This window comes from Dama dama, chromosome 26, assembly GCF_033118175.1.
Source record: "Dama dama isolate Ldn47 chromosome 26, ASM3311817v1, whole genome shotgun sequence".
Lineage (NCBI taxonomy): Eukaryota > Metazoa > Chordata > Mammalia > Artiodactyla > Cervidae > Dama > Dama dama.
This window is the reverse complement of record NC_083706.1, coordinates 14214171-14225415: the sequence shown is the minus strand read 5'-3', so window position 1 is coordinate 14225415 and position 11245 is coordinate 14214171.

The following is an 11245-nucleotide window of genomic DNA, read 5'->3' as shown; positions in this document are numbered from 1 at the left end:
TTTTCAACACCGTTTCATTCTCCTCCTTTTTTTCAGACAGTTTCATGCTCCTCATATTTTTGACACCTTTTGAAGCTCTTCATATTTTTCACACTTTTTCAGGGAATTAATGTCTTTCAAGACTGATTCATTGTCCTCCAGGTTTTCAGACTGTTTCATGCTCCTCATATTTTTGACATCTTTTGAAGCTCTTCATATTTTTGACACCATTTCAGGGTATTCATGTCTTTCAAGACCGCTTCATGCTCCTCCAAATTTTCAGACCGTTTCATGCTCCTCATATTTTTGACACCTTTTGAAGCTCTTCATATATTTCACAACTTTTCAGGCTCTTCATGCTTTTCAACAGCGCTTCATGCTCCTCCTATTTTTCAGAACGTTCCATACTCCTAACTTGTTTGACACCTTTTGAAGCTCTTCATATATTTCACACCTTTTCAGGCTCTTCATATTTTTCAACACCGCTTCATGCTCCTCCAATTTTTCAGACCATATCATGCTCCTCAAATTTTAACACCTTTTGAAGCTCTTCATATATTTCACACTTTTTCAGGCTCGTCATGTTTTTCAACACCGCTTCTTGCTCTGCCTATTTTTCAGACCGTTTCATGCTCCTCCTATTTTTGACACCTTTTGAAGCTCTTCATATATTTCACTCTTTTCAGGCTCTTCATGTTTTTCAACACTGCTTCATGCTCCTCCAATTTTTCAGACCGTTTCATGCTCCTCATATTTTTGACACCTTTTGAAGCTCTTCATATTTTTCACACCTTTTCAGGCTCTTCTTGTTTTTGAACACTGTTTCATGCTCCTCCTATATTTGACACCTTTTGAAGCTCTTCATATTTTTCACACTTTTTCAGGCTCTTCATATTTTTAAACAGCGCTTCATGTTCCTCATATTTTTTATACGTTTTGAAGCTCTTCATATTTTTCACACCTTTTCAGGCTCTTCATGTTTTTCAACACAGCTTCATGCTCCTCCTACTTTTGAGACCTTTTCATTCTCCTCATATTTTTGACACCTTTTGAAACTCTTCATGATTTTCACACCTTTTCATGCTCTTCATCTTTGCAACACCGCTTCATGCTCCTCCTATTTTTCAGACCGTTTCATGCTCCTCATATTTTTGACACTTTTTGAAGCTCTTCATGTTTTTCACACCTTTTCAGGCTTTTCAAGTTTTTCAACACCGCTTCATGCTCCTCCTATTTTTCTGGCCGTTTCATGCTCCTCATATTTTTGACACCTTTTGAAGCTCTTCTTGTTTTTCACACCTTTTCAGGCTGTTCATGTTTTTCAACACCGCTTCATGCTCCTCCTTCTTTTCAGCCCGTATCATTCTCCTCATATTTTTCACATCTTTTGAAGCTCTTCATATATTACACAACTTTTCAGGCTCTTCATGTTTTTCAACCCCGCTACATGCTCCTCCTATTTTTCAGACCGTTTCATGTTCCTCATATTTTTGACACCTTTTGAAGCTCTTCATATATTTCACTCTTTTCAGGCTCTTCATGTTTTTCAACACCGTTTCATGCTCCTCCTAGTTTTCAGACCGTTTCATGCTCCTCATATTTTTGACACTTTTTGAAGCTCTTCATGTTTTTCACACCTTTTCAGGCTTTTCAAGTTTTTCAACACCGCTTCATGCGCCTCCTATTTTTCAGACTGTTTCAGGCTCCTAATATTGTTAACACCTTTTCAGGCTCTTCAAGTTTTTCAACACCACTTCATGCTCCACCTATTTTTCAGAACGTTTCATGCTCCTAATATTTTTAACACCTTTTCAGGCTCTTCATATTTTTCAACACCGCTTCATGTTCCTCCTATCTTTCAGACCGTATCATGCTCCTCAAATTTTAACACCTTTTGAAGCTCTTCATATATTTCACACTTTTTAAGTCTCGTCATGTTTTTCAGCAGCGCTTCATGCTCCTCCTATTTTTCAGACCGTTTCATGCTCCTAATATTTTTAACACCTTTTCAGGCTCTTCAAGTTTTTCAACACCGCTTCATGACCCAACTATTTTTCAGATCGTTTCATGCTCCTCATATTTTTGACACCTTTTGAAGCTCTTCATATATTTCACTCTTTTAAGGCTCTTCATATTTTTCACACCTTTTCAGGCTCTTCAAGTATTTCAACACCGCTTCATGTTCCCTCTATTTTTCATACCGTTTCATGCTCCTCATATTTTTGACAAATTTTGAAACTCTTCATATGATTCACACCTTTTCAGGCTCTTCATGTTTTTGAACACCTCTTCATGCTCCTCCTATTTTTCAGACCGTTTCATGCTCCTCATATTTTTGACACTTTTTGAAGCTCTTCATATTTTTCACACCTCTTCAGAATCTTCATGTTTTTCAACACCGCTTCATGTTCCTCCTATTTTTCAGACCGTATCATGCTCCTCAAATTTTAACACCTTTGAAGCTCTTCATGTATTTCACACTTTTTCAGGCTCTTCATGTTTTTCATCACCCTTCATGCTCCACCTATTTTTAAGACCGTTTCATGCTCCTCATATTTTCGACACCTTTTGAAGCTCTTCATTTATTTCACTCTTTTCAGGCTCTTCATGTTTTTCAACACCGTTTAATGCTCCTCATATTTTTGACACTTTTTTAAGCTCTTCATATTTTTCACACCTTTTCAGGCTCTTCATGTGAACACCACTTCATGCTCCACCTATTTTTCACACCGTATCAATCTCCTCATATTTTTCCCACCTTTTCAGGCCCTTCATATTTCTGAACACCGCTTCATGCTCCTCCTATTTTTCTGGCCGTTTCATGCTCCTCATATTTTTGACACCTTTTGAAGCTCTTCATGTTTTTCACACCGTTTCAGGCTGTTCATGTTTTTCAACACCGCTTCATGCTCCTCCTTCTTTTCAGCCCGTATCATTCTCCTCATATATTTCACATCTTTTGAAGCTCTTCATATATTACACAACTTTTCAGGCTCTTCATGTTTTCAACCCCGCTTCATGCTCCTCCTATTTTTCAGACCGTTTCATGTTCCTCATATTTTTGACACCTTTTGAAGCTCTTCATATATTTCACTCTTTTCAGGCTCTTCATGTTTTTCAACACCGTTTCATGCTCCTCCTATTTTTCAGACCGTTTCATGCTCCTCATAATTTTGACACTTCTTGAAGCTCTTCATGTTTTTCACACCTTTTCAGGCTTTTCAAGTTTTTCAACACCCCTTTATGCGCCTCCTATTTTTCAGACCGTTTCAGGCTCCTAATATTGTTAACACCTTTTCAGGCTCTTCAAGTTTTTCAACACCACTTCATGCTCCACCTATTTTTCAAACCGTTTCATGCTCCTCATATTTTTCCCACGTTTTCAGGCGCTTCATATTTCTGAACACCGCTTCATGCTCCTCCTATTTTTCTGGCCGTTTCATGCTCCTCATATTTTTGACACCTTTTGAAGCTCTTCATGTTTTTCACACCTTTTCAGGCTGTTCATGTTTTTCAACACCGCTTCATGCTCCTCCTTCTTTTCAGCCCGTATCATTCTCCTCATATTTTTCACATCTTTTGAAGCTCTTCATATATTACACAACTTTTCAGGCTCTTCATGTTTTTCAACCCCGCTTCATGCTCCTCCTATTTTTCAGACCGTTTCATGTTCCTCATATTTTTGACACCTTTTGAAGCTCTTCATATATTTCACTCTTTTCAGGCTCTTCATGTTTTTCAACACCGTTTCATGCTCCTCCTATTTTTCAGACCGTTTCATGCTCCTCATATTTTTGACACCTTTTGAAGCTCTTCATGTTTTTCACACCTTTTCAGGCTTTTCAAGCTTTTCAACACTGCTTTATGCGCCTCCTATTTTTCAGACCGTTTCAGGCTCCTAATATTGTTAACACCTTTTCAGGCTCTTCATATTCTTCAACACCGCTTCATTCTCCTACTGTTTCTCAGAGCGTTTCAGGTTCCTCATATATTTCACGCCTTTTTAAGCTCGTCATATATTTCACACCTTTTCAGGCTCTTCATATTTTTCAACACCGATTCATTCTCCTCCTGTTTCTCAGAGCGTTTCAGGGTCCTCATATATTTCCCGCCTTTTTAAGCTCTTCATATATTTCACACCTTTTCACGCTCTTCATATTTTTCAACACCGCTTCATGCTCCTCCAATTTTTCAGACCGTTTCATGCTCCTAAAATTTTTGACACCTTTTGAAGCTCTTCATATATTTCACAACTTTTCAGGATCTTCATATTTTTCAACACCGCTTCATTCTCCTCCTGTTTTTCAGAGCGTTTCAGGGTCCTCATATATTTCCCGCCTTTTTAAGCTCTTCATATATTTCACACCTTTTCAGGCTCTTCATATTTTTCAACACCGCTTCTTGCTCCTCCTATTTTTCAGACCGTTTCATGCTCCTCATATTTTTGACACTTTTTGAAGCTCCTCATATTTTTCACACCTTTTCAGGCTCTTCATATTTTTCAACACCGCTTCATGCTCCTCCTATTTTTCAGACCGTATCATGCTCCTCAAATTTTAACACCTTTGAAGCTCTTCATGTATTTCACACTTTTTCAGGCTCTTCATGTTTTTCATCACCCTTCATGCTCCACCTATTTTTCAGACCGTTTCATGCTCCTCATATTTTTGACACCTTTTGAAGCTCTTCATTTATTTCACTCTTTTCAGGCTCTTCATGTTTTTCAACCCCGCTTCATGCTCCTCCAATTTTTCAGACCGTTTCATGCTCCTCATATTTTTGACACCTTTTGAATCTCTTCATATTTTTCACACCTTTTCAGGCTCTTCTTGTTTTTGAACACTGTTTCATGCTCCTCCTATATTTGACACCTTTTGAAGCTCTTCATATTTTTCACACTTTTTCAGGCTCTTCATATTTTTAAACAGCGCTTCATGCTCCTCATATTTTTGATACATTTTGAAGCTCTTCATATTTTTCACACCTTTTCAGGCTCTTCATGTTTTTCAACACCACTTCATGCTCCTAACATATTTGACACCTTTTGAAGCTATTCATATATTTCACACCTTTTCAGACTCTTCATGTTTTTCAAACCTTTTCAGGCTCTTCATGTTTGTCAACACTGCTTCTTGCTTCTCCTATTTTTCAGACAGTATCATGCTCCTCATATTTTTCAAACCTTTTGAAGCTCTTCATATATTTGACACATTTTCAGACTCTTCATGTTTTTCACACCTTTTCAGGCTCTTCATGTTTTTCAACCCCGCTTCATGCGCCTCCTATTTTTCAGACCGTTTCAGGCTCCTAATATTGCTAACACCTTTTCAGGCTCTTCAAGTTTTTCAACACCACTTCATGCTCCACCTATTTTTCAAACCGTTTCATGCTCCTAATATTTTTAACACCTTTTCAGGCTCTTCATGTTTTTCAACACCGCTTCATGATCCTCCTATCTTTCAGACCGTATCATGCTCCTCAAATTTTAACACCTTTTGAAGCTCTTCATATATTTCACACTTTTTCAGTCTCGTCATGTTTTTCAGCACCGCTTCATGCTCCACCTATTTTTCAGACCGTTTCATGCTCCTCATATTTTTCACACCTTCTGAAGCGGTTCATATTTTTCACACATTTACAGGCTCTTCATGTTTTCAACACCGTTTCATACTCCTCCTATTTTTCAGATCGCTTCATGCTCCTCATATTTTTGACACGTTTTGAAGCTCTTCATATTTTTCACAGCTTTTCATGCTCTTCATGTTTTTGAACACCGTTTCATGCTCCTCCTATTTTTCAGACCGTTTCAGGCTCCTAATATTGTTAACACCTTTTCAGGCTCTTCATATTCTTCAACACCGCTTCATTCTCCTACTGTTTCTCAGAGCGTTTCAGGTTCCTCATATATTTCCCGCCTTTTTAAGCTCGTCATATATTTCACACCTTTTCAGGCTCTTCATATTTTTCAACACCGATTCATTCTCCTCCTGTTTCTCAGAGCGTTTCAGGTTCCTCATATATTTCCCTCCTTCTTAAGCTCTTCATATATTTCACACCTTTTCAGGCTCTTCATATTTTTCAACACCGCTTCATGCTCCTCCAATTTTTCTGACAGTTTCATGCTCCTAAAATTTTTGACACCTTTTGAAGCTCTTCATATATTTCACAACTTTTCAGGCTCTTCATATTTTTCAACACCGCTTCATTCTCCTCCTGTTTTTCAGAGCGTTTCAGGTTCCTTATACATTTCATGCCTTTTTAAGCTCTTCATATATTTCACACCTTTTCAGGCTCTTCAGGTTTTTCAACACCGCTTCTTGCTCCTCCTATTTTTCAGACCGTTTCATGCTCCTCATATTTTTGACACTTTTTGAAGCTCTTCATATTTTTCACATCTTTTCAGAGTCTTCATGTTTTTCAACACCGCTTCATGCTCCTCCTATTTTTCAGACCGTATCATGCTCCTCAAATTTTAACACCTTTGAAGCTCTTCATGTATTTCACACTTTTTCAGGCTCTTCATGTTTTTCCTCACCCTTCATGCTCCACCTACTTTTCAGACCGTTTCATGCTCCTCATATTTTTGACACCTTTTGAAGCTCTTCATTTATTTCACTCTTTTCAGGCTCTTCATGTTTTGCAACACCGTTTAATGCTCCTCATATTTTTGACACTTTTTTAAGCTCTTCATATTTTTCACACCTTTTCAGGCTCTTCATGTGAACACCGCTTCATGCTCCACCTATTTTTCAGACCGTATCATGCTCCTCATATTTTTCCCACCTTTTCAGGCGCTTCATATTTCTGAACACCGCTTCATGCTCCTCCTATTTTTCTGGCCGTTTCATGCTCCTCATATTTTTGACACCTTTTGAAGCTCTTCATGTTTTTCACACCGTTTCAGGCTGTTCATGTTTTTCAACACCGCTTCATGCTCCTCCTTCTTTTCAGCCCGTATCATTCTCCTCATATTTTTCACATCTTTTGAAGGTCTTCATATATTACACAACTTTTCAGGCTCTTCATTTTTTCAACCCCGCTTCATGCTCCTCCTATTTTTCAGACCGTTTCATGTTCCTCATATTTTTGACACCTTTTGAAGCTCTTCATATATTTCACTCTTTTCAGGCTCTTCATGTTTTTCAACACCGTTTCATGCTCCTCCTATTTTTCAGACCGTTTCATGCTCCTCATATTTTTGACACTTCTTGAAGCTCTTCATGTTTTTCACACCTTTTCAGGCTTTTCAAGATTTCCAACACCGCTTTATGCGCCTCCTAATTTTCAGACCGTTTCAGGCTCCTAATATTGTTAACACCTTTTCAGGTCTTCAAGTTTTTCAACACCACTTCATGCTCCACCTATTTTTCAAACCGTTTCATGCTCCTCATATTTTTCCCACCTTTTCAGGCGCTTCATATTTCTGAACACCGCTTCATGCTCCTCCTATTTTTCTGGCCGTTTCATGCTCCTCATATTTTTGACACCTTTTGAAGCTCTTCTTGTTTTTCACACCTTTTCAGGCTGTTCATGTTTTTCAACACCGCTTCATGCTCCTCCTTCTTTTCTGCCCGTATCATTCTCCTCATATATTTCACATCTTTTGAAGCTCTTCATATATTACACAGCTTTTCAGGCTCTTCATGTTTTTCAACCCCGCTTCATGCTCCTCCTCTTTTTCAGACCGTTTCATGTTCCTCATATTTTTGACACCTTTTGAAGCTCTTCATATATTTCACTTTTTTCAGGCTCTTCATGTTTTTCAACACCGTTTCATGCTCCTCCTATTTTTCAGACCGTTTCATGCTCCGCATATATTTCACACCGTCTAAAGCTCTTCATATTTTTCACACCTTTTCAATCTCCTCAAGTTTTTGAAATCCGCTTCATGCTCCTCCTATTTTTCAGAACTTTTCATGCTCCTCATATTTTTGACACGTTTTGAAACACTTCATATTTTTCAAACCTTTTCAGGCTCTTCATATTTTTGAACACCGCTTCATGCTCCTCCTATTTTCATACGGTTTCCTGCTCCTCATGTTTTTGAGACGTTTTGAAGCTCTTCATATTTTTCAGACCTTTTCAGGCTCCTCAGGTTTTTGAAAACCGCTTCATGCTCCTCCTATTTTTCAGAACTTTTCATGCTCCTCATATTTTTGACACGTTTTGAAACACCTCATATTTTTCACACCTTTTCAGGCTCTTCATATTTTTGAACACCGCTTCATGCTCCTCCTATTTTTCAGACAGTTTCATGCTCATCTACTTTTTGACACCTTTTGAAGCTCTTCATATTTTTCACACCTTTTGAAACTCTTCATATTTTTCACACGTTTTCAGGCTCTTCATGTTTTTGAACACCGCTTCATGCTCCTCCTATTTTTCAGACCGTTTCATGCTCCTCATATTTTTGACAGGTTTTGAAGCTCTTCATATTTTTCACAAATTTTCAGGCTCTTCATGTTTTGAACACCACTTCATGCTCGTCCTATTTCTCAAACCGTTTCAGACTCATGTCATTTTTGACTCCTTTTGAAGCTCCTCATATTTTTCACACCTTTTGAAGCTCTTCATATTTTTCACACGTTTTCAGGCTCTTCATGTTTTTCAACACCGCTTCATGCTCCTCCTATTTTTCAGACAGTTTCATGCTCCTCATATTTTTGACACTTTATGAAGCTCTTCATACTTTTCACACCATTTCAGGCTCTTCATGTTTTGAACATGGCTTCATGCTCCTCCTATGTTCAGACCGTTTCATACTCCTCATAATTTTGACACCTTTTGAAGCTCTTCATATTTTTCACACCTTTTCAGGCTCTTCATGTTTTTCAACACCGCTTCATGCTCCTCCTATTTTTCAGACCGTTTCATGCTCATCTAATTTTTGACACCTTTTGAAACTCTTCATATTTTTCACACCTTTTGAAGCTCTTCATATTTTTCACACCTTTTCAGGCTCTTCATGTTTTTCAGCACCGCTTCATGCTCCTCCTATTTTTCAAACCGTTTAATCCTCCTCATGTATTTCACGCTTTTTGAAGCTCTTCATATTTTTCACACCTTTTCAGGCTCTTCATGTTTTGTGACACCGTTTAATAATCCTCCTATTGTTCAGACTGTTTCATGCTTCTCATATTTTTGACACCTTTTGAAGCTCTTCATATTTTTCACACCTTTTCAGGCTCTTCATGTTTTTCAGCACCGCTTCATGCTCCTCCTATTTTTCAAACCGTTTAATCCTCCTCATGAATTTCACACCTTTTGAACCTCTTCATATTTGTCACACCTTTTCAGGCTCTTCATATTTTTGAACACCGTTTCATACTGCTCATATTTTTCAGACCGTTTCATGCTCCTCATATTTTTGACATGTTTTGAGGCTGTTCATATTTTTCACACCTTTTCAGGCTCTTCATATTTTTGAACACCGCTTTATGCTCCTCCTAATTTTTAAGATCGTTTCATTTTACTCATATTTTTGACACCTTTTGAAGCTCTTCATATTTTTCACACTTTTTCAGGCTGTTTATAGTTTTCAACACCGCTGCATGATTCTCCTATTTTTCAGACCGTTTCTTGCTCCTCATATTTTTGACACTTTTTGAAGCTCTTCATATTTTTCACACCTTTTCAGTCTCTTCATATTTTTCAACACCACTTCATGCTCCTCCTATTTTCCAGACCGTTTCATGCTCTTCTAATTTTTGACACCTTTTGAAGTGCTTCATATTTTTCACACCTTTGAAGCTCTTCATATTTTTGACACGTTTTCAGGCTCTTCATGTTTTTCAACACCGCTTCATGCTCCTCCTATTTTTCAGACCGTTTCATGCTCCTCATATTTTTGACACCTTTTGAAGCTCTTCATATTTTTCACACCTTTTCATGTTTTTCAACACCACTTCATGCACCTCCTATTTTTCAGACCGTTTCTTGCTCCTCATATATTTAACACCTTTTGAAGCTCTTCATAATTTTCACACTTTTTCAGGCTCTTCATGTTTTTCAACATCGCTTCATCCTCCTCCAATTTTTCAGACCGTTTCAAGCTCATTTCATTTTTGACACCTTTTGAAGCTCCTCCTATTTTTCACACGTTTTCAGGCTCTTCATGTTTTTGCACGCCGCTTCTTGCTCCTCCTATTTTTCAGACCGTTTCATGCTCCTCATATTTTTGACACATTTTGAAGCTCCTCATATTTTTCACACATTTTGAAGCTCTTCATATTTTTCACACGTTCTCATGCTCTTCATGTTTTTCAACCCCGCTTCATGCTCCTCCTATTTTTTAGACCGTTTCATGCTCCTCATAATTTGGACACCGTTTGAAGCTCTTCATATATTTGACACCTTTGAAGCTCTTCATATTTTTCACACTTTTTCAGGACTTCATGTTTTTTAACATCGCTTCATGCTCCTCCAATTTTTCAGACCGTTTCAAGCTCATGTCATTTTTGACACCTTTTGAAGCTCTTCATATTTTTCACACCTTTTCAGGCTCTTCATGTTTTTCAACACCACTTCATGCACCTCCTATTTTTCAGATCGTTTCATGCTCCTCATATTTTTGACACATTTTCAAGCTCCTCATATATTTCACACCTTTTCAGGCTCTTCATCATATTCAACACCACTTCATGCTCCTCCTATTTTCCAGACCGGTTCATTTTCCTCTTATATTTGACACCTTTACAAGCTCTTCATATTTTTCACACCTTTTCAGGCTCTTCATGTTTTTCAACACGGCTTCATGCTCCTCCTATTTTTCAGATAGTTTCATTTCTCTCATGTATTTCACACCTTTTGAAGCTCTTCATATTTTTCACACGTTCTCAGGCTCTTCATGTTTTTGAACACCGCTTCACGCTCCTCCTATTTTTCAGACCGTTTCATGCTCCTGATATTTTTCACACCTTTTGATGCTCTTCATATTTTTCACACCTTTTCAGGCTATTGATGTTTTGGAACACCGTTTCATGCTCCTCCTATTTTTCAGACCTTTTCATGCTCCTCATATTTTTGACACCTTTTGAAGCTCTTCATATTTTTCACAACTTTTCAGGCTGTTCGTGTTTTCGAACACCGTTTCATGCTCCTCCTATTTTTCAGACCGTTTCATGCTCCTCATATCTTTGACACCTTTTGAAGCTCTATATTTTTCACACCTTTTCAGGATCTTCATGTTTTTGAACACCGCTTCATGCTACTCCTATTTTTCAGACCGATTCATGCTCCTCATAATTTTTACACCTTTTGAAAGTCT